Source organism: Pinus tabuliformis, chromosome 2_1 (assembly GCF_031772625.1).
Source record: "Pinus tabuliformis cultivar Carrire ecotype Pingquan chromosome 2_1, CPIR1, whole genome shotgun sequence".
NCBI classification, from domain to species: domain Eukaryota; kingdom Viridiplantae; phylum Streptophyta; class Pinopsida; order Pinales; family Pinaceae; genus Pinus; species Pinus tabuliformis.
The window spans coordinates 605,821,345-605,847,178 of NC_142299.1; the positions used below are offsets into that span (position 1 = coordinate 605,821,345).

The 25,834-nt window shown below is 35.3% G+C and overlaps 1 non-coding gene and 1 pseudogene across 1 annotated transcript; both read left to right on the plus strand.

Annotated features, from left to right (window-relative positions):
- The first annotated feature begins 1,173 nt into the window (after positions 1–1,173).
- On the plus strand, positions 1,174–13,775 carry LOC149201939 (potassium channel AKT1-like; annotated as a pseudogene).
- Positions 13,776–14,936: 1,161 nt separating this feature from the next.
- Positions 14,937–15,008, plus strand: TRNAI-UAU (transfer RNA isoleucine (anticodon UAU)). The gene has a single exon. It is a non-coding gene; the product is annotated as a tRNA-Ile (tRNA).
- The last annotated feature ends 10,826 nt before the right edge of the window (positions 15,009–25,834 follow it).

A 25,834-nucleotide genomic window follows, 5' to 3' on the forward strand; every position in this document is an offset into this window, starting at 1 on the left:
AATTTACACAATCTTGAAAGTTTGGATGTAGGAAGGGATTGAGGGTTTCTGGTGAAATTGTAGAGGAGTTACAAATAAAATATGATGTTTTTTGATGGGGCTCTGTTCTTTTCATGATTACACAATTAATGAAATGAAACGAGTTTTTCCATCTCTTCAACTACGTTATGGAAGTGTAGTGATATAAACCCATGATGTAGACAATTTACCAATAAGCATGTTTCTCATTCTTGTTTCGTTACCATATCAATACTATAGTAGAATATTGCTGATCAATTTCAAATACGTAATATATTCACACATCTGGAGGGGGGTCACGTATCTCATCCCTTGAAACCTTCTATCACCGTTTCGTTTTCGGCCCCCTTTTCACTATTGTCTCTTATTTCTTGCAAAACTGACTGGATCCATCTATTTGTGTATATGTGTTTGTCCGTGTTTGATGTAGATGCATCAAGCGGTCAATAGGCTAGAAAGTGTCTGTATTTGACTCGAAGAATTCCTTTAGTTACTTTGACCTCTGTGATGCAAATGAGGGAGGGGTCATATATCCCGGCCATGCCAGAACCTGGGCACCTAACAAGTATGAATAACAACTTCGTTTTAAACCTTGTATCTCACCAACTTTCAAAAGGAACGATAATACTGTAATAGAGCTATGGATCAAGAAGTCATGGTAGAGATGACTTTTTAAATACTATCTTCTTTGAACTTATATCTCCCATTTAAAAGTAGAGTGATAACCAGGTTAAATTACATAACATAACTAGGCTGGTTTGCAATGGCTTCTCTCTCTCTTACACATGCGCACACACACATTCACATGCACATGTTTCTCCTGTCTAAAAGTGCAGAAGACTTGTTGATACTTACGTGTTTGTTAGCATAGTTTCAACAAGAACAAAAAGAAATATAACTTTTCTCACTGGAAAAATTGATCAACAGATAACATCTCCCTATGACTCTAAAAATGTGTAGAGTTGTTACAACTAATTCATACTTCCGAGTGTTAGTTAAACTAAGGTGAATGAGACTAAAGAATTCCTGCCCTTTGAACCAAAAGTTGTTATGTTTTGTTATGGATAATTTTTAGTAACATCCATGACACACATATGCGATTATTTTTTAACTTAATATCCACTATGTTTAAGTTATTCTTGGAGAAAATCCTGAATGGAAACAGATGGAGGTAATGATGAGACTTGGTCACTAATTCCCAGTGTACTTAAAACTAATATGTATAGAAATAGATTTTTATATTTTGTATCCTGCCCACCCCATTGTGAATATCTCATGTACAACTTGGTCATCACTCACCTAGCTCTATAATTTATATTTAGTGACCCTGAGAATCTTGGCCAAAGCTGATCACTCTCCACCAATTTTGTTCTTTCATAAATACCTAATACAATATAGAGTGTACATCATGCATAGCTGCAACAATCTTCTTTTACAACTCACATTCTTTTTTTCACATTTGTAAGTATTTTGCATTTTTGTTGACTGTACTAATACAAGTTAGTATCAAAACCTCAAATTAACTACCTTGGGAGTTTTGCAATTCTAGCTTCCTTAGTGTCCCTTTTATTCATAATTATACTCAATATCTCACCTCCAAGCTACTCTAGGAATCCATAGCACATGAAAACTCTCTTATTCTATTAGCAAGTCAATACACATGCATGTAGCACCTTCCCACTCCAGCTTCTTTATCCATTTTCCATAACTTTCCATACATTTTCTACAATCACAGTACTCTTCACAACCTTTACTACCACATGTTTAATTGCCATGCTAGAGTGGGTTCCTATTGTGTCTATCATGGATTATTGGCACAAAACGTATCATAGATCAGAACTGAAGTACTACAATTTTGGCATTCAACTTGCAATATCAAGCACACTTGCAATTTTTTCATTAAAGTCTCCTCAATACATATTCTACCTATAGTGCCACACTTCAAAACTCCAGATCAATGTATCTAGTGTTTTAGTTTTGCATCATGACTTTCAAACTTACGATTTCTCTCATGGTGTTTATGATTGTCCAATTTTGTGCCTAACAAAAATACCTTGCCACCTATATCTCCCACTCTGCATGTTGTTTATTGATTAATTTTTGAGTTAGGACTCTCCAATATCTTCAGATATTCTAATGGAAGCTAGCAGAAGATATTCACAACAAACATATCAATTTTTCCAAGGAGTGTCACATGATATTCTTTTCCAGTTGGTAAGTATTGTCGAATTATGGTAAGATACCCTATTTTTTGTCTTTGCTAGTGGGCTTCAGTACAACAACTTTGAGGAAAAAATAACCTAATAGTCACCCTGTGCTTGGAAGGTTTCAGAGATGAAGGCAGAGTACTTACCCCCAAAGAGAGATGTCATTTTAATGAATGAAACACTCACATATTTTTATGTGTTAGTGTCTAGTGTTGTGGTAGGTATCTTTCTGAATGTTACAAAGTCTAAAATTGTAGAACTTTTAGGTGGTTCACTTTATTTCTTTTGCTGAATGTGTGTCTTCAAACAAAGAACTGCAAAAAAGCGTTGTAAATTTTGATGTGGATCTAGAATAACATTGAAATTTTCTTTCATTTTTCAGGACATACTAGCAGACAAAGACAAGAGTAAAGCAGAGTAGGCTAGCTGATTTTTTTAAAGGAAAGTGATTATTCATGCTCTTAGTATCTTCTTGTTAGGAGAGCCATTATATAATAAGAATTAATATTAGAATATTTGCATTTCATCTACAAATAAATTTGGAATAACTATTTGTTTCACTTTATGTTTTAGTCACATTGGAAAATTTGAAGTACATAAATGACATGTCTCATTCTAAATGACTTGTTTGTTTTACCCCAGGCATTAGTAGCACATACATTGTTTTGAAATCACAAAACTAAGTCATCTGATCTCTTTACTGTAAACTTGTCTCCTACTACATTCCTGACTCTTGGGCAGTCCCAATATTATAATTCATAATGCTCATAATCAATGTTGCATTGAAAATAAATGATAGAGTCAAAGATTGTTTCAATTTTATTACGAAGTAGATTTTATGCACGTGTTTATTTTCATTAGGATTTATTAGATGAAAAATCAAGGTCAAATTATTTCTATAGGAGCGCTAGGCTGTATCCAAATATTCTTATGGGATAAGGTTGGCTGATCTAAACCTATTGGAGAATTCAATATTTCAAACTATATTTGATTTTCTTAGGCCAAGGGATTTGATAAATCTTTTTCATCCATAAGCTTGCAATATCCTACACCCCCACAATTCTGCATTTGGAGGATCTACAGAGGTATGAATATCTAAACTAGTTAAAACTAATTTATAAATCCAAGATCCTTGATTTCTTATATATAAGAATGTGCATGGTTATCCAGCTTGAGATTCCAGCTAACAATCTTAACCAGACTCGTAGATTAACATGAGCTTTTGTTTCAAAAATTTGTTAATGCCTGCTCCGGGAGTGTCGCGTTGCAATTCATGATCTTAGAAAAAATGAGAAAATTCTACTACAATGCAATTCATGATCTTAGGAAAAAGGGGAAAATTCCACTACACGTATTTAACGAGTATGTATAGAGGGGTGATTCTAGATTTCATGTTAGAGAATAGAGTAGAGAATAGGTGGAAAAATATGGATGCATCAATATTCTTGGTACTCTTAAGAGGAATTTTATATGATCACACAAATATCTCAATATAATTGAACATAGAGTTATATTTGCCTCATCTATGATAGAAAACTATAACCAAGGGAATGCATATATTTATTTGATCATACATATTGCAAACATACGAAATTAAGTTACTTACAATATACATGAACAATGGTGAATATTATCTTTAGCCAATTGAAATAATTGCAACATTTTTTAAAACATTTTTTAGTCAAGAGGTTATAAAAATACCCACAGTAAAACAAAATTGAACCGCCTATTTCCTCAATCCAATTTCAGCATGGTATCATATTTATTTATGTGATTATGATTCTTAGGGATTTGAAACGTAGGGAGAAAGGTATAGCAATCAAAGGAATTCAAATTATGTTTTATAATTGGGAGTTTGTGATGGAAGCCTCAGGTGTGACGACGGATTGGATGGAGAAAGGAATAACAATCAGTCTATCAGAAGGAATTCAAACTAATTTTTAGATTAGGGAGTTTGTGCAGCTAACCTCAAGTGTGAAGATAGATTGGATGGTACCTCAAATTTATTATGGTGAAATGTGAGGTTTACATTTGTACTAGAAGAGAATAATCTCAAAGACATTGGGACTTTGGTTATAGATATATAGAAGTTGACAACTCATGACAAAAGGGAGCTGAAGGCTAAGTGGATGATTGTTGATGATGCTATATTAGATCATTGGATCCATTGTATATCCAAGAAAAAGATGGTGAATGAAATGTTTCATGGCTTATTTCTTATACCCCAAAGGGTTTATCCCTGGGAGATTAGGATTTTTGTGATATAACGCGATGGATTAATTGAACTGGTTGTTGGAGATGTTGCTGGGCTCTTGGCTAATTTCATGCCCATAGGTGTATTGTTCAGTTCCTTCTGGGTAAGGTGCACTAGGGACACTATCCACAAAAGTAGACAAGAATCCAATAGGTTTCCCTGCAAAGTATTCCTTGGAAAAAGAATCCCTGAGGGGTTAGTTCATGCGTATATATTTATACTTGGTAACACATAGGTTTAGGTTTAAGGGTAGATGGCACAAATTCTATACCCAAATTCGCAAGGGGCTTTGATTGTGAAAGCATCTGTATTGATTGATGATTCTCAGGAAAGAAACTCTCACAACCATGTCAGCTAAGGAAGTCATGCAATTGCAAAAAATATAAAGTGCAGAAAATATGGTAGCTTATTTGTATGATAAAAAAAAGACTCTTGGATCTTGTACCCCTGTATTATATTTTTGACAAGTTTGCAACTAGTTCATACAACCATGTCAGCTAAGGAAGTCGTGCAATTGCAAGAAGTATAAAGTGCAGTAAATATGCTAGATTATTTGCATGATTAAAGAAGAGTCTTGGATCTTGCCCTCCTGTATTATATTTTTGACAAGTTTGCAACCAGTTCATATCGAAGTTTGCATTTTCTGAACAACGTTCTGTTAAGGATATGCTTCAAATACTATCGGATCTAAGTTATGCATTGTGTTCAAAATTTGCATCTACTGAATAGATTTCTCCCAAGGATGGATATTTTCTTGCTCCCATCAAATACCTTTGGATTTGAGGTAGACAATGTGCTTATTTATTACGATTCTAATGAGTTTTGGCACCTTTGGCAGTGTTCTTAGTAACTTGGAGGGAGGAAGAGCTTATGGTCATATCTTCCATGTTCTATTAGACTTCAAAGGACTGAATAGTTTTGAGCTTGGACTTCAAAGGACTGGGTAGTTTTGAGTTGACAGAGCTATTATGTGTTCTTAATTCATACATTTTACTATCTTTTCTTGATTTTGCTAAGCAATCTAGTTTGAAAGAAGATTTTGATTTGGAGAAGACACAACAATATAGTTTGAAAGAGTATTTTATTTTGAGAAAGACACAGGTAGTTTTTTATCACCTCCAGAATGAGAACAACATTGTTAATCAGGACAAAGAGGAAATGCTATTCAAATGAAATTTTAATCATTGGTATCAAATACTTTGAGTATTCCAATACTTGGGATATTTGAGGCACGAAACTTTATAAGAAAAAACTCTTCCATCTCAACTATTTCAATGCTCTGTTCTCAAGACTCCAGATTTGTGCTCGATTCTCAATACCAGAGAAGAATATCCGACTCAACTATTTCTGGACATGTTGTTTTAATCTTGTTTGTGTAAGTTAACAACAAAAAATTCATTTTCCTTAAATTTATTGGAAGGAAATCTTTCATTTCAAATAGTATTCACCGTCATAATGAATTTGAAACCATATTTTATCAACTGTACAGTTAACACTTTTTGCAATTCATTGAGTTGGATGCCTTTCATATATGTTTGCTTCTAGATATCATGATCCAAGTAGGACATGGATTGGTGCTGCATTTGCACATTTTATGAAACAAAGTCTTTGGATTTGCTATATTACTGCAATCTATTTTTCCATTACCACTCTGACCATTGTTGGATATGGAGACCTGCATGCTGAAAATATGAGAGAAATGATATTTGATATCCTCTACATGTTATTTAATCTAGGTTTGACTGCATACTTGATAGGAAACATGACAAATTTAATTGTACATGGCACAAGTCAGACCATGAAATTTGTAAGGAATATATTTTTAATAGATTTGTGTATAGAAAAGTTATACCTACATATTCTCTCTTTTCAATGAAAAAAAGCTACGTCATATGAGGATTTGACTTTCATTTTGATTGCAGAGGGACACAATTAAGGCAACTTAAAGATTTTCTTTTAGGAAAGAGCTGGCACTACAATTGCAAGATCAAATATTGGCACATATATGCTTGAAATTCAGGATAGAGGGATTGCAGCAAGAAGAAACATTAAATGATATGCCAAAGGCCATCCGCACAAGAATTGAAAATGTTATGAAACAAGCTCACAAAAATATAGAAAAGATAGATAAATGCCTTAGAAATAAGCCTCTTCGAGGGGGAAACCTCCTTTACATTACACAAATGAACACTCTTGGATAATACAAATGACAAGACCTCCTTTCTATATATAAGAGTCTAAGGGGTCATAATATAATTAGAGCCAACATAACAATAATAATGTAAGGGCACAATAATAACAATAGTGGGCTTCTATGGGGCACAATAATAACAATATGGGGACTACATGGGCACACCAATGTAATAAGGGGGTTGTACTAATAACAATAAGGGATTACACTAGTAGTATAGGGACCTGACATGCCCCTATCCTTCAAAAAGTGTTGTCCTCAACACTTGAGTAGTTGTTGATGCTTCTGTATAAAATTCTTTTCCTCCCATGTGGAGTCTTCAATGGGTAAGTTCTTCCACTTGATGAGATACTCTGAAATTGATCGATTCCATAGTTGTCGGGTTCTTGTTTCTGTGACTACTCCAGGCTCCAATATGATTTTTCCTTCCTCATCAAGTTTAGGCAATATTGTTTGAACTGGGATCTTCTGCAACTTTTGAATGAGTGGCCACACTTCCTCATCCTTCTTCCATTCATCCCTTGCTTGGTTTATCCAATCTAGTTGGACAATAGAAATAGCACAAAACAATGCTTCCACATCCTCATCCTTTCTTGAGAGTGTATCTGCCACAATATTTTGCTTCCCTTTTTTGTAGATGATTTCAAAGTCATAACCCAACATCTTTGTGACCCATTTTTGTTTCTCTTCAGAGGATAATCTTTGTCCTAAAAAGTATTTAAGACTATCATGATCCATTTTTACCTTGAAGTGTCTTCCAGTTAGGTAGGGTCACCATTTCTTAAGTGCATGTAGTATTGCCAACATTTTCTTTTCATAAATAGCTTTGTGTAAATACTTTCGTTTGAGTAGATAACTTTCGAAAGAAATGGGTCTTTCATCTTGCATTAAAACAACACCAATTCCATTTCCTGAAGCATAACATTCCACAATAAAGGTTTTTGTGAAGTCTGACGTAGCTAAGACTTTGCTTGGCACATTGCCTCTTTAACATGTTCGAAGGCCTTTGTTGCTTTTGGAGTCCATGAAAATGCATCTTTCTTCAATAATGTTGTTAGAGGTGCTAATATTCTCCCGTAATTCTTAACAAACTTGCGATAATACCCTCACAACCCAAGAAATCCTCACAGATGCTTTATGGATGTGGGGATTTTCCATTCCTTAATGGATTTAATTTTGCTAGGGTCTACCTTAACACCTTCATGAGATACAATATGACCCACATATTCCACCTCTTATACTCCAAAGAAACATTTGGAGCTTTTTGCATATAATTGTTTCTCCTCCAATAGTTTGATCACCCTGTCAACATGTTGAACATGATCCTTCCAAGACTTGCTATAGATTAGTATATCATCAAGAAATACTAACACAAATTTTCTAAGGAATGGTTTGAGAATGAAACTCATCAAACCTTGAAATGTAGAAGGTGCATTGGTAAGGACAAAAGGCATGACCAAAAATTCATAATGAACCTCATGAGTTCTAAACGATGTTTTCAGAATGTCTTCAGTGTTCATTCTAATTTGATGATATCCTGAACGAAGATCCAACTTGGTGAAGTAAATTGATCCATGCAATCAATCCAATAATTCATCAATGCCAGGAATGGGAAATTTATCTTTAATAGTGAGCTTGTTGAGCTCCCTATAAACTGGACACATGCGCCATGATCCATCCTTCATGTGTACCAATACTACTGGAGCAGAGAAAGAACTTTGACTAGGTTGAATTATACCAACCTCTAGCATTTTTGCAACCATATGTTCAATTTCACTCTTTTGGGCATAGGGATATCAATACGGCCTGATGTTTGGAGGAACAGTTCCTGGAATCAAATGAATAGCATGATCATGATCACGAATAGGTGGGAGGCCTTTGGGAGTCTCAAATACCTTGGAATGATTGTCCAAGAATTTTTGGAGATCTGGAGAAATAGATGATTTCGATATGGGAACCTCTAGCGAACAGAATTGTGCAATTACGCCTCGTTGTTCCTTCTTTATAATATTTTTCATACCATTAGAGATGATTATCTTTCCTGGTTTCCCTGCAATACCCCTTAACTCAACTTCCTTTCCTTCTGCACAAAATTTCATGAAAATTTCTTGAAAATTAAAAGCTATTGTACCCAAGGATTGTAGCCATTGGACTCCTAGTACAACATCATCACCATCCATTGGAACGGAAAGCATTGGGCTATTCTATACATATTCTCCCATGGATAGCTTGATATTATGGCACTTTCCAAAGAAATTTATGGTTCATCCACTTGCAACCATCACTTGACACTCTGGTGCTGGATATAGGAAGCAATTCAATTCCTTGGCTATCTTACAATGAGTAAAATTATAAGGGCAACAACACTTCCGTCTCTATAGTTGTGAGTGGTAGGCTTCCTGGTTGCCATAATTTTGCTTTCCATTTTTCTTGCTAACCTAATTGCCTTCTCCAATGAATCAGGTTCCCAAAGGTGAACCTCATGTTGGATATTATCCTTTAAAGTCCCTATGAACACATCAATCCTATGCTCCTCTGGAATATATTTTACCCTTATGTTAAATTTTTGGAAGTCCTCAATGTGCTCCATCATTGAACCCTTTTGTTTGAGATTTAAGGTGTTGCTTTTTGTATCCTCATAATGTGCTATCATTGCTTTCGTAAAAATTGCCCAAGTGACAATTTGTTTACGAGAGAAAAGCCATAGATACCATATGAACTAATTTGGTTCCAAATATAAAGTTGCAATACGAACCTTTTTTGTGTTTTGCACATTATGGAGATTGAAAAATTGCTCCATCTATAGTATCCATGTTCCGGGATCCTTACCATCAAACTTCCTCATATTTATTTTTAGAACATGGTGGGTCTTCAATCCAACATTAGAGTCTATCAAGTCATGATTGACATTTCTTTTTTTCTCATCATGAGTTTCCTTTACTACCCTTTCACCATTAGTAACCATTTCTTGTAGCAACTTATTCAAATTTATCTTCAAGTCTTCCATCTTAGCGTCCATGACATTCATCTTAGCATCCATGCCATTCATATTAGCTTCCATGCCACCCACCTTAGCATCCACGCCATCCATCTTAACTTGCACGCCATTCATATTAGCTTCCACGCGATTCATCTTGGCTTCAGTTACCTTTTGTGAGAGTGAAATTTGTTGTACTTGGTCTTGTAGTTTTCATATATCATGTTGCATTTCTTCATCTTATTCACGAGTCATGCTAGAGCTTTCAGGTTGCTTACTAGGTGTTTCCATTTTATTTCTTCGGGGAATCAATTAATGCTAATAATTCCTCACTATTCCCTTTGAATTCCTTCAAACTAATTTTTTAAACCAATCTTATGCAAAATTTAAAAACAACTACACACCTTCTTTTCACTTTGTAAGAGCTCGATATTGAATCTGTTGTATCTTTGAAACTACGAATATCAAATATCTAAAATCACAACCTGCAGTAGCCCTTTATGTCCTATTTCTACCCCGCAAGTCTGATCAAGTTTAGATTCTCCAAGGAAGAGTTATGCCAAATCTCCCATGGTGACCTGATTATAGACTAGTTCAGTAGAGAAAACTTGTATGAAGTGCCACATGTCACTGTTGCGAGCTTAGTACCTGAAACTGATATATGGAAAACTACCGGTCGTCCGCTTTTTGAAAATTTTTACGAAATTTCAATCTGATGCTCAGAACAAACGTTATGACGATTTTCCCCAGGTCACCTATTTGGAATGTAATTCGGGAGTCTGCAAAAACCCTAACTTCCTCAGATCATATCTCTGAAAATATAGTGATACAAGCTCTGAAATTTGAACCCAAAGTTTAGAATGATTTCGTCTCAAATAATTTTTTTTTTAACTTCCTAAACATTGCAGAGAAAAATTTATAGCGAAAATGCAATGATGGCCTGTTTGGAGCAGCGAAACCCTAGAATCCAAAGCTCTGATACCAAATGATATGAAACCAGCTCACAAAAAGATAGAAAAGATAGATAAATGCCTTAGAAATAAGCCTCTTCAAGGGGGCAACCTCATTTACATTACAAAAATGAACAATTCTTGGATGATACAAATGACAAGACCGCATTTCTATATATATGAGTCTAAGGGGTCATAATATAATCAAAGTCGACATAAAAATAATAATGTAAGGGCACAATAATAACAATAATGGGCTTCTATGGGGCACAATAATAACAATATGGCGACTACATGGGCACAACAATGTAATAAGGGGGTTGTACTAATAACAATAAGGGGTTACACTAGTACTATTGGGACCTAACATAAAACGTCTTGTTTTTTCCTATTGTTGATAAAGTGTATACCTCCCAAGGAGTGTCACGTGATTTTCTTTTCTAGTTGGTAAGTACTGCCTAATTATGGTAAGGATACCATATTTTTTTTCCTTGCTAGTGGGCTTCAATACAACAACTTTGGGGAAAAAATAACCTAATAGCCATCCTGTGCTTGGAAGGTTTAAGAGATGAAGGCAGAGTACTTTCCCCCAAAGGAAGATGTAATTTTAATGAATGAAGCACCCACATATTTTTATGTGTTAGTGTCTGGTGTTGTGGTAGGTATCTTTTTGAATGTTACAGAGTCTAAAATTTCAGAACTTTTAGGTGGTTCACTTTATTTCTTTTTCCGAATGTGTGTCTTCAAATAGAGAACTGCAACAAAGCATTGTAAATGTTGATGTGGAGCTAGAACAACATTGAAATTTTGTTTCTTTTTGCAGGACATACTAGTAGACAAAGACAAGGGTAAAACAGAGCTAGGAAGATAATTTTTTTTAAAGGAAAGTGATTATTCATGTTATTAGTGTCTTCTTGTTATGAGAGTCATTACATAATAAGTATGAATATTATAATGTTTGCATCTCATCTTCAAATAAATTTGGAACTACCATTTGTTTCACTTTATGTTTTAGTCACAATGGAAAATTTGAAGTACAAAAATGACCTATCTCATTCCAAATGACTTGTTTGTTTTAACCCAGGCATTAGTATCACATACATTGTTTTGAAATCAAAAAAATAAGTCAGATGGTTTCTTTATTGTGAACTCGTCTCCTACTGCATTCCAGATTCTTCAACAGTCCCAGCTTGGAGATGTTTTTGGGGATGTTGGAGAGCTCTGTTACAGACAACAACAATACACCGTTCATACAAAGAGGCTTTCTCACATTTTGCGACTGAACCACAATTCATTCATGAATATTTTACAATCTAATAATGCAAATGGAACGACCACCATGAACAACCTTCTTAAGTTTTGCAAGCAAGAATTACGATAAATATGTCAAGTGAACTTACCGTAATAGGTTTTCTAGGAAAAGGATCAATTAAATGTATTATTGTAATGTCTTGGTTAGTATTGCAGGAAAACTGAACTTCGTGTTGATATGACTCTAAAAATTGAAGGAAGTGAAGGACCCAACTTTTGGACAACTTTCAAAATAAATATATCAATTTCTAGCCAAAAGAAGAATGGATGTACCTGTTAGTCTATGTTATGTTGCTTCAATATGGTATGCCCTTCTAATTGAGAAATTATTGAAAAGAGGGATGGATCCTAATGAATCAGACAACAATGGCCGCACACCCTTGGTAAATTTCAAAACTAAAATTCATTTTGATCAGTAGAGTTTCATGGTCTTCACAACACTTTCTTTACATTTTTGTGGTTCTTGACTTAAGTACATCTTTTAATTTGAAAGCATACACTGCTATGAGTGGGATAACCGATTAAAACTTTCTATTTTGTTTTTTTTTGTAAGCACATTGTTGCAGCAAATGGTTTTAAAGATTGTGTCAACCTTCTTTTAGAATATGGAGTAGATGTCAATAGCAAGAGTATATTCTCCCCTCCCTTGTTCACCCATTAGTTATTTTCCCAATCAAGGAGTGTATTTCTTAATATAAACATTTGTTCTAAAAATTTCTCTAAAGCTCAGTGAAATCAACATCTTTTTAAATTACAAACTATAGTCATTATTAATAAAATGAAGAATTTGACCAAAGTATATTTAAAATTTCATAAAATTAACAGATGAAGATAGAAGTGTTCATCTGTGGGAAGCAATACTGGGCCAACATAAACTGGTTTCCACATTACTTTGTGACAATGGTGCAAATCTTCAGTCTGGTGTTGTTGGCAGTTTCCTCTGCACTGTTGCACAAAATAAGGAGTTGGATATGTTGAACGATTTACCAAGTCATGGAGTAGATATAAATGTAACCAATGGAGATGGGAACACATACCTCCATGTTGCAATTAGTGATGGATTGATAGAGGTAGTGAAGTATGTTTTGTACCATGGAGAAGACATGAAAAAAATATATTATAGTGGTTGGACACCAAAATATTTGGTAGGAACATCAAGGACATGAAGAAATACGGGAATTATTTCAAGAAAAATCTCAGTCAACATATTCACACTTATGTTTATCTATCAAAGATTCGTCTGTCCCATCGAACCTAGAAGAGAAAAATCATGCAGAGATCATGAACCCTTTAGGATATGCAGAGGGAAATGGCATTCATCATTTTATAAATACAATTTCCACTCCACCTAATGGATTGCATAGGAAAAGAGTTGCTAATTTTGACAATTCTCTTTTCGGTATAGTCACAATGCCTTCCAACACCAACCCTAGTGTTGGTGGCATGAGTCATGCAATTAAGTGTTCCTACTGGACAAGCCCTTCTCTTCCTAAAAGAGTGACGATCCACAGGCATCACCCAATTTACATCAAAGCAAACAAGCAACCAGGGAAAGTGATACTCTTGCCAAATGCAATTCAGGAGCTACTGAAAATTGGTGGTAAGTATTTATTTTATATATGAACTCATGATTTCATGAGTTCAGATTTCCTATAATATTTGAAATCAGAGCACTGCAGAAGAACTTAAAATTAGCCATTCATAGAATTGTTGTTCTCGCAGGTGAAAATTTGGTTATTTTCTTGTGAAAGTTTTGAGTGAAGATTCTGTAAAAATAGATGATATCGATGTCATTAGAGAAGGGGATCATCTATTCCTTGTTGAAAATGAAGAGATTGAAGAGATATATAAGAAGGATGACCAATGATAGTTGTAGAAATTCTGTCAGCATGCCTAAATGATAGTTGTAGAAATTTAAGGCATTATATTTTGTAATTATTTGGCTAGATTTGGGAGGCCTTTCACAAATATAATGAAATATTTCCAGAAGTACAAGGTTTTCAACAAATTAATAATATACTCATGAAGAAACTTGACTGCAAGGAGAAGCATATAGGAAAATATTGCAAGGCGGAGACATGGTTGTGGATTTCTTATTTATTGTTAATGGTGATCTATCAGGACTTCTATTATTTTTTGGATTTCATGCAGGTGGGATGTTGTGGGCACCTAGAGAAGAATTCATTATGGCCCCTTCCCTGTTCCCAAAGAAGGAATTCCAGAAAAACTCAAAGCCACGACTAAAAAATCTCTGCCACATGATCCTCCTCATCACATACTTCTCAGTAGTTCCAATGATAGCAATAATGGTAGCAAGAGACACAAATATGCAAGATTTATGCACTACTACACAAGGGGTTGTTTAAGAAAAATAATTAAGATGAAATTAATATTCTTTTGAAGCATTTAATTAAATTAATTTGGATCTAAGATCATGTATGAGACTTTTCACTGTTTTCATTTTTATATTAAAATCAATTGACAGATATGCAAAATCGAGGTTTTCATATAGACATGGCAAGGAGGAGCGTAGGTTGGGCTAAAGGAGCTATTCAGTTTGCTAAATGAGCTTTTCATATAGACATGAGTGTTCAAATGGATTAAAAGAACTATTCATTTTGCTGCAATCAATCAAACCAAGTGGTAATGGTGTCAATGAAGCAATTTGAAGCCTTTTTGGGACCCCTTTTTGTATTTCTTTATTGACAAAATCTGATGCAGAAAGCAATATGAAAGTTAATTGTTGTGGCAAGATATTAATAGTTTGTGCTAATTCTAGTTACTTTTCTTTCTAGGACTAGATTAAATTGTTTGTAGATTATTGTGTATTATTAGCTTGTTGTGTGGGTCATGCTACAAGGGTGTGAAATTTAGCTAACTTGATTGAGTTATTTTTTATTAAGTTAAAAATAGGTGTTGCATGATTATAGATTTATAAAGATTGTGCCATTATGTGTTGAGCATTTTTTTTAAATCAATGCCTACATATGCAATTTCAAGGACTGCTATAACTCACATAATTTTTTAAAGGGTGCTAGCTTAATGGAAAAGCACCTGCCTTATAAGCAGGAGGTTGGTGGTTCGATCCCACTGTGCCCTAACATGAATTCATGAATGATATTGTATTTTATTTTTAAATTAGATATTTTTCATATTGATTTATTTCAATGGTGAGATTTTTTTCTAGATTCATTGTTTTATATTGTCTCTAAAGAGACAAAAGTGATATTGTATTGCTTTTAAATATCAATTTTGTCTCTAGAGAGACAATAGCTAGGATTAAAGACTTATTGTCTCTATAAAGACAATATGTCTTTAATCCCAACTATTGTCTTTGGAGAGACAAAAATGAAATTATCTCCTAAGAGACAATACTGTTTGTGTTATATATTGTCTTTATAGAGACGAATTTTTAAGACAATAATTTTTTAAGACAATTAATTTGAGACACCCGCTTAAAGACAATATTTAAGACAATACACAAGTTTTTTTTTGTCTCAAGTTGAGACAATTTACCCAAAAATTGTCTCAAATATTGTCTTAAACACCTCTCATGTGTAGTAGTGTTATAGATCTATATTTATAAGGTCTTGTTTCACTTCATCTTCTACTCCTCTAAAGAGATAAAAAATGCCTAATGCTAGAGTATTTACAAGATCTCATGAAAATATTTCAACTATCTTAAAGCATTGATCATAAAGAAGTTTGGTATCATTAAATATTTGTTCACCCACTTTGATAATTAAATTTATATGCATAATCAAGTTTGGATTTATTGAAAAAGCCAATATCATATATCTAAATAAAATTGAATTTCCCAAGACAATGTAGAACCTCTAGGACATTAAATTAAAATTGATATAAATTAAATTCTTAATTTCAACTATGGGCATAGTCTCAATCTTTAGATTTTGAAGTCCATAGCTATTATGACCCATAAAAATTTTGTGTGTTATAACAAGGCAAACAAATTCAACATGCTACATAATTCTAATTTTCATGTTTTCTAAAGTATTCCTTTTCTCAAATTATTTTATTTTAATTTACCTTCACATATAATTTCCTCACATTAAAGAATGATGTGCATCAATTTCTAAAAAGAAAATAGAAAAGATGATTTTCATTCATAGTGGACAGCATTCCAAACTTGAATGTGATAATGATGTCTATTCCTCAATTTAGCAACAACATCCATTACTATGCTACTTACAATCTAGGCATGTTTGTTGTCATGCTCCATACAACTAAAGAGTTGGAGACACTCATTATTTTAGGTTTCAAATAACCATTTTTGTTTTATAATAATTCTTGAAATTTTGAAATGCGTGAATCAAATAATTTAGAAATTATTAATGACTATTAATGGGAGGAAATGGTAGAATTCTTTTGACTTGTTGTGGTGCTTCTACTAACAATTTTGTTGCCCAATAACAATTGACCATAGATACTAACACTTTTCCACCCAATGCAAGCTACTTTTAGGTAACTCTACTTCTTAAATTGGCAAAACTTGGGTAGCTTGTCTTATGAAATTGGTAAAACTTGGGGTAGCTTGACTTATGAAATTGGTAAAACTTGGGATAGCTTGACTTATGAAATTGGCAACTAGGTCTACCAATCAAGGGGGAAGATCATCCAAATAGCAAGAATATGCATAGAAAGGCAACAGGTTTTTTTAATTCTTTATTATATCAAATCTCAGCTAAATTGAATTATTAAAAATATTATATAGCCACTGCAAAAATGAAATGTGTTATATTATATTGGTTGCAATCGTTATTTCCTTCGATTAAGCATTATATCAATTAAGTATTATATCTGTTCCAATCACTGTTTCCCTCGATTAAGCTGGCTCAACTACTATTTATGAGACCAATGTCAAGAATTTCTTAATAAATTGCAGCCTGGCAGTCATATTTGTATATGGGGAAGAGTTTCAAGACAAATAAAAAAATAAGAATGCTTCATTATCAAATTTAATAAAGGTATTGAACTTGAGAATATAATAGAGTGGTACGAGGAAAGGAAGTCTATAGCGCCTGCTCTCCTCTTACGTCCCCTTAGTCTGCGAATTCTCCAATTGCAATGGAGAGCAGTATGATGATATGGATGTTACTCGCAGGGGCTTTGGTAGCGTGGCGCTTTGTTTTACTGCGGAGGAGGAGCATCAACTTGCCCCCGGGGACTGTGGGATGGCCCCTTCTCGGAGAATTTATACCCTTCTTTTTTCGACTCCATGGATTTCTAACGAAGCGCCGGGAAATGTAAGCGTCGTTTCTAGTCATGGTATTTACGATGTTAAATGGATCTTAAATGTTGGCAATTGTGTAAATATGTTCAAATTTATATTAGAGTTTGGTTAGTCTTAGTGTAACTATTTCATGTTTTATGTTCAAATTTATATTAGAGTCTGGTCAGTCTTAGTTTAACTATTTCATGTTTTATGTTGTTTAATTGGATTAATATTTCAGAGTTTAGATTTGTGTGATCCATAGAGAGAATTTTTTTGCGAGAATCACATATTTTCTTGGAGCCAATTTTTTGAACCTCCATTATGGTTCATCATTAGAGTAAAAATGGAGTATCTGATCTAACATTAACAAAATATATCTATATATATATATGGAGATGCTTGAAAAACCTAAGAAAAATAAATAGATTAATTAGAACGTCAAAATAAAAATAAAAATAAAATTAATTAATTTTTTTATTGAAACTTTATAAAATCAAAATAAAATAAAATGAAAATAATAACTACAAATGTTCAAAAACATCCCTTTAAATCAACTTTATACTTTAGGTATATTAATATTATAAATATTAAGTATATAAATCTTTAAAAAAAATATTATAAACCTTAATATTTTTATGTGTTAAATAATATTTTAAAATTTATATCTGTAACAGTGATAAAGAGATATCATTATGTAAATTACATATTACAGGAATAGTGGCAAAGGCAGGCAATAGTTTTGGTAACCATACATTATGTTGTGAACTTTCTTGAGTGATCTAGTCACTGCACAATTGATATATCACATCTCCACAATCGATTTGATTTATCATTTCTTGATAAGTTAACTATCCCACAACCAGTTTTTTATGCGGTCCTCCATTGTCGTTGGTATAAAGGCAAAGTCTGATAATTATCAGACGTTTTTTATTCAGGGTTGGATTTGGCGATGCAATTTTTGTTTAGTGAATTTTGTTTATTTGAAGTGGGTTTATGAATCTACAAATGAATTTAATGTTTCGAGATATAATTTCGCAAATAGCACAGCTGAATCTTAGAAATCCAACAAAATTCTTTAATTCGGTTTCCCGGAATATTCCGGAATCCCATGGACACGGACATGGCCAGGTTACTTATTCCGTCGGATCCCAGAATCTACATAAGCTGAGGCAATTTGTATTAACTTGACAGCTCAGTTTTGCTTGGTCTTGCTTGGCTGTTTCCAATCCTTATGTGATCTTTGATGGAGTTGCTATCTTGGGGTTAATTGGTGGTTCTCCATTTATTTATGAAGTCGTCGACTTCCGCAAGATTTATTAATTTTTTTTTTTTTTTAAGGATAATGGGAAAGTTTTATTGCTTTATATTACTTGCTTTTTATTTGAAAACTTTTTCTGATTTCTCATTAACACTGATGTTTTAATAGTTATAATTGTCAATTTTGTGTCTTTTAATCAATTCTCCTTTACTCTACAGTTTAACTTGTTTGGTTGAGGTTAGTGTTTTAATAAGAGTTTTTAGCCTGTTCCAACGCATGCCTTGGTTTTTCAATATATATTTTTGGTATATCTTAGTGGAAGTCATTTTTAGAGATAATTAAAAATTGTTGATGTAAATTTAGGAAGCCAGTGTCTTACGACCTCTCTATGCCTGCACTAGACTTCAAGGCCCAACGGGGATCTTTTGATAGGACGAGTCAAGGCCTCTCTTCAGATGTGGTGTGTGGCTGGTTGTATATTTGAATTCCTTTCACTATTTTCATTGTAGATATGTCTATGGGCATGAAAAAAATACAATGTTTGATTACTCTATTACATAAGGACAAGCAATACAGTGTTTCCAAGGTCTAGATTATGGGAAACTCTAAAGTGGTTGTAGAGTACGAGAAAAACAAGATTAAAATTCAAACCATGCAATATCAAATATTTTGAGTGGACTTCTTCCACAAATATATATCGAGAGCTCAAGAAAAAAGTGGATGAATTATCTAAAGATGCCATAAGCTTTTTGATGGGACTTTCATCTTTTAGGAGTTTTATGATGATTAAATCATTGAAGATTTTTCCTTTTTTTTATTTGTGTTAGAGTACATATAATTCTTTTTATTTTTATTTTTGGCTGTTATTTGGATGGGTGTAAAGAAAGAATGGTTATGTCTTGATGAAAAATGTTTTATTATAGCTTAATTGTATTTTGAAGTCCCAATAACATTATATTAGTGTAACCATATAAAATAAATACTTTTAAATTAAAAGGTTTATCTTATGTTACATTTCACATTGCCAAAGTCCTTACATATAAAGTCGCGAGGATGGACTGTAATGAAACATCACTTAAGAGCATTAGCAATTAATTTAGGCAACCAACAAAACTATACTTGCATTCATTCTCTGTGGTCTTTTGAACTTGTATCCATAAGAATATTGCACCTACACCGCATTAAAATTTCTTGGAAGTTTGATATTATGATAGTTTCAAACTTACAAGAATCTATGCTAGTTTAATATGATGATAGTTTCAAAGTTAAAAGAATAAAAGTATAGATGGATCTAGTCATGTGAATTCCCTTTATCCCCACCCTTAATCTAGATGGTAAATCCTTTGATTCCGCCCAATTGTTCTCAACTTTGATTCTAAAGGATTGGATTTGTATTTGTAAAGGTTTCTCTTCATAACAATTTCATTATGACGATTTTCAAAGCATTCTCTTTATAATGAAGTAGTAGACCTAAACCTTTCACGGACTCACATTGAATAATATGCATGGTGTGTTTAGTGTTGCTCTTATTTTGAAGCAAAGGCATGATCTATTGCAACATAGCCTATTGGTTCACCACCTACATTTGAAATAGAATAAGGGGTCTTGCCAAATAGAGATAAAGACCCATTGTCAACATGAGGAATGCCAATTTCATATCCTTCAAAGGGGAAAATCTAAAACTAAGATAGTGTAGGAAATTTAACTCTCATGTTAATCTCTTAGAATGCTATTGATCTTGCAAGTTCCTCCTTACACAAAATCCACCTATGAAATTGGCCATCGATTTATATCATTCATGCATTTGAGGAAAACAATATAGAAAAAATGGTTCATTTAATTTTAATGATTGAACATGCAAGTTTCCTGCTTCATAGAATCTCACCCGTGAAAGTGGCCACGTACTGTTCATGAACATGATACAAATATTCCAGATAAAATGGACACTGGCCATAGATTTATATCATTCATGCATGATCTGAATCAGATCCATCAAGAATCGTCAAAGAACCATGACTGTATCAGGTCGGGACAAATCTCAAAGAATTCAGAATCGTGATCGGAAACACCCCTGAACCAGTGGCAATGGCAGCCAGCATGGAACGATGAGGACCTCGGTCAAAGCGCACTAACCGAGGCCCATGGAGACTACGCGGGAGGTCGAATTAGCCCCTGGGAGGCCTGGATCGAGAAACAGAGGTGGATTTTGATGCGCGAGCGCTAGGCTGGGCAAACAGGGACATAATGGAGGAAGCCCAAGCACTTGGTCACGTCGGGAATCAGAGAACCGCGAGCGAAAAGGAAAAAGTGCTAAATGTACAAGTTGGGACCCGCGCTCTGGAAACTGGCAGTATTGATTGGGGTGCCCTCAAATGGTAAATGGTTTTGGACGAGGGCAGAGCAATCCCACTCAACGATCGACACGTGGCAAGCGAAGGTGAGAGAAACCCACCGTTGATAGCGAGTTATCGGTCGAGCAAGTCAACCACGCGGGAAGTGCGTATGGCATCGGATCTGGAGGCCCCCAGATCAGACGGCTGAGATCAAACCCGATGGAGGAAGTGGAATCGACGAAGGATTATGCCGCGATTTGTGAAGATTTGGAATCCGTTTGACCACCACAGTGGAGGAAGAACGCATCCATGACGTAACTGAAGAAATGAACCGACGAAGTAGGCTGGCACCGTTTAGAGGAGGACACGTGGCCACTCCCTGAGTGTTCATGCTGACGCCGAACATGGAACTCCAAGCATAGCTTTAGAAGGTGAATTGACAGTGGCGGAAGAGGAATCGAACCCGTATGAGTTCGAATGGCTAAAAACCATGAACATCGAAACAAAATACACAGTGAAGTCCGAGAGACGAGGAAAGACCAGAATCCCGAGAGGAGGAAATACACAGAGAAGAAGGCAGTAAAGCAAGAGAAAAGCAGGAAGGGACAGAGGGCCGAGCTGACCAGTGGCAGCATCGAGCACTAGAGGCTTGAGGAATTCAAGCCATCCCATAGAGGATCTTCTCGGGTTGAGCACCACATTGGGCTCTTGCCACTGTGGACCAAAAGGTCACAGATCTGGTAGGAAGAAGAAGAGTTTGTGTACTCCAATGGCTTGGGGAATCCAAGAACCACCCTACCAAGCATACCTGCTTCAGGAGAACTCACATTGAGTCCCTGCGCTGTAATTCTCTGCTTAAAGGCACAATAAAATAAGGCCACCACTGAAATCTAGACCGGAGATGTAGCCGAGGGAAAATAGGGTGAACTCATTAAAAATTGTTTGTGTCTTTGTGTTTGCTTACTGCATTTCTTTGTTGTCTTTCCATTTTATTGTCTGTGTATTGGAAATCTGATCGATTCATTGCTTCAATAACACAGAACAAACACACACACTAGCACATGAGTCTGTAATACCTTTAAACAATAAATCTTTAAATGATGTCACTCATGGGGTGAATATCAAATCAAGTGGTATCAAAGCTCTAGGTTGTAAGGCTAGACAAGCTTGTGTTGGTTTAGTTGTTGAATGCTCACTATATCAAAGCTCAAATTAGGAGAAGGAGAGTTGGTGGAAACTAATCCTGAGATTGGGAGAGTCTATCCTCAGAAGACAATGTCAAAGGAAGGTTCTATGGGGCCAAACCCTTAATTCATAGAGAGTTTCCTAGCTATAAACTCTATGGTAGAAGAAATGTATAGGGACTTTAGAAAGCATAAGGATGAGGATTCATCAGGTTCTAAAAAACATAAAGAAGAAGATGAGTCTCATGATCACTCCAAAGGAAAAGGGAAAGAGGAAAGCTTTCTCACACCTCCTAATAGCCCTGTGCATAATAAGAAAGCATCTTTGATTAAGCTCAACGTTAAATTTGATTTGCCTATATATGATGGAGAGCAAAATGCTGAGAAGTTGGAAAATTGGATTAGAGAAATTGATGTGTATTGCAGAGTGCAAAACATCAACTCAGACAAGAGTAAAATTCAGTTGGCAAGCCTACGCCTAGGAGGCATTGCCTTGGTTTGGTGGGAAGGCAGAACCCAAGCTGATATGAAGAAACATGGCAAGACCATCTCTGTCTGGAGTGAATTTGTTTCTGCAATCAAGAAGCAATTCTATCCATTGGCCTACATGCAACAAGCCATGATGAGTTGGCAAACTCTTCGACAGTTGAAAGGGAAAAGTGTGCAAGGGTATACTCAAGAATTTAGAAAGAGAGCATTGATGTTGGGTATCTCATTAGACTCACCAGAGACTCTTTTGAAGTACATTGGTGGTCTACACAGCTACATGAGTCATACCATCCTCATTTTTAATCCCACTAGTATAGATGAGGTATTTGTACAAGCTACTCATCTTGAAGCTAGAGAAAAGAATGGAAATCCAGAAGTTGGGGGACCATCCCAACCCACTGTAAGCAAGAGCAAAGAGAAAAGAAAGCATAAGTGGAAAGCAAGGAAGGCTAACACTGCACAAAAAGGCAAAGCCTCATGCACTCACTGTAAAAAGGAGGGGCATGATGATGAGCACTGTTGGATTCTGCATCCATAGCTAAGACCTAAGAAGCTTGATGGCAAGAAGAAGAAAACTGCTGTAGCTATTCATAAAGATTTGGGGTCAGACTTGGGAGATGAAACAACTATTACAACCACAGGTATAAAAGTTTGTTTGCTTTAGAGAATGCTGAAATCAAGAAGTAGGTGCAGGAGTTGCTCGAGAAAGGGTTCATCAGGCCTAGCACATCACCATGTGGATCACCAATCGTTTTGGTAAGAAAGAAAGATGGCTCGTGGAGAATGTGCATTGATTACTGAGCACTAAATAAGATAACAATCAAAAATCACTATCCCCTTCCTCGCATGGATGATCTTTTAGATCAATTGAAGGAAGCTGTTTATTTCACCAAGCTGGGTTTGCACAATGGATACCATCAGGCCAGAGTTGAGGAGCAAGATGCATGGAAGAATGCTTTCAAAACAAGGCAAGGATTGTATGAGTGGTTGGTTATGCCTTTTGGCTTGACCAATGCTCCTGCTACTTTCATGAGATTAATGAATGATGTACTCAGACCTTTTCTTGATGATTTTGTTATTGTGTACCTGGATGACATTCTAATTTTTAGTAAAACGTGGTAAGAACACTTAAAGCATGTTAAGCAGACATTAGATGTTTTGAAAAGAGAAAAACTTTATGTTAAACTCTCAAAATGTGAATTTGGCAAAACATCTCTAAACTACTTGGGTCATATAGTAGGGGGTGGTGAAATCAAAATAGATCCCTCTAAAGTGGCAGTCATTGTAAACTGGCCTAAACCCAAGTCTGCTACAGAAGTGAGAAGCTTCTTAGGAGCAACACAATATTGGAGGAAGTTCATTTCCAATTTTTCCTCAATTGCAGCTCCCTTACATGCTTTAACAGGATTGAACAAGGTGTTTCAGTGGGGAGGCAAACATCAGAAAGCCTTCGATACCTTGAAAGAAAAGATCAGTATAGCACCTGTATTAGCATTGCCTCATCTACAAGGACCATTTGAAATCCAAAAAAAATCCAGTGACTATGCCATGGGAGCAGTGTTGACACAGCACGGTAAACCCATATGTTATCATTCTGAGACTTTTAATTCTGCAGTAGTAAACTATCCTACATATGATAAATAATTGTATGCATTAGTTTAGAGTGTGAAAAAATGGAAACATTATTTAACGGGCAAAGAGACATTAATACATACTGATCATCAACCACTTCAATATCTACACTCCCAAACTAAGTTGCAGCAATAAAGACATTACAGATGGATGGGTTTTCTACAACAGTTTCATTTAGTCATTAGATATAAAAAGGGCATAGATAACAAGGTTTCATACATGTTATCTAGACCTATTATAAATGCATCTACCATACTTAAGCATAATTATGTACTACATGAAAGCTATATAGAACAATATGCTCAAGATATGGATTTTAAAGATGTATATGCAACTTTGAGTCACGCCGAAAAGGTAGAAGAATTGGACTATCATGTAAAGGACCAACTCTTGTATCATTGTGGGAAACTCTGAATTCCACAAACAGAGAGAGTAAAGATAATTAGAGAGACACACACTTCTCTGATACCAGGTCATTTTGGGGTAAGTAAAATAGTTGCACAGCTGCAAAGGTTCTGTTATTGGCCGAAAATGAATGAGACAGTTTCTAGATATGTAAGAGGGTGTACTATGTGTGCAAAAAGAAAGCCCAGCAACAAAAAACTAGGCTTGTACACTCCTTTAACAGTTCCTTCTCACCCTTGGGAAAGTGTTTCCATGGATTTTGTTGGAGGACTGCCTAAATCTAGGAAAAGTCATGATTATCTATATGTGGTTGTGGATCGGTGCAGCAAAATGTGTATTTTGATACCTTGTAATAAACATATTACAGCTGAATAGACTGCAAAGTTATTCTTTGAACATGTATGGGTTCATTTTGGATTACCCACTTCCATTGTATCTGATCGAGACACCCGATTTGTGGGGAAGTTTTGGTCGAGTCTGTGCGAACTGATGGACACCAAACTGAAGAAAAGCATAGCTTTTCATCCACAAACAGATGGCCAGACAGAAGTAGTTAATAGGACAGTGATCCAATTACTCCGAGGATATTGCAACAAACATCCTAAGCTTTAGGATGAACATTTATGTTATGTGCAGCATGCTTACAATAGGGCCAAACACTCTTCTACACAGAGATCTCCTTTTGAGACCTGTTTTGGTTTCACACCAAGGTCACCTTTGGATTTTGTCTTTGGTAACTTTGATACCATGGTTGATGGACACAGTGACATGGACAAGGCAACTAGGTTCATTGAGCAGATCCAGGAGATCCACCAGGCAGTTCAGGAACAGCTGGAAGAGAGCCAAGCCAAGTACAAGGCTAGGCATGATAAGCATCAGATGGAGCATAGCTTTCAAGTTGGAGACCATGTCTAGTTGTATATCAGCAAAGATAGGATGCAAGGTGAAGGTAAAAAGCTAAAGCCTATCAGGTATGGATCCTTCAAGATACTTGAGAAGATTGGTGAAAATTTTTTTCGCCTTGATCTACCAGCTTACATGCACATCTACTCAGTCGTAAATGCATATTGCTTGAGATTGTTTGAACCTTCAATAATTGAGGACCCTGAAGAGCAAAGTCAATTGCCTTCTATTGACGACTTGCTACCTGAATATATTAATAAATTGCGGGAAGACACAATGCTCGACAGGAAGGTAAGGACAATGTGTAGGGGTGATGGTGAGTACCTCAGAATTGGACTCAAAGGTTCAAAGCCAAGCACTGCAAAGTGGAATGAGATTGGACAAGTGAGACAGCACTATCCTCACTTAGTCGATGCTTGAAAGAAAACCAACTTCTGGTGGTCCAAAAGCTTTTTCAATGGGAAGGCCATGATCCGAATTGGATCCATC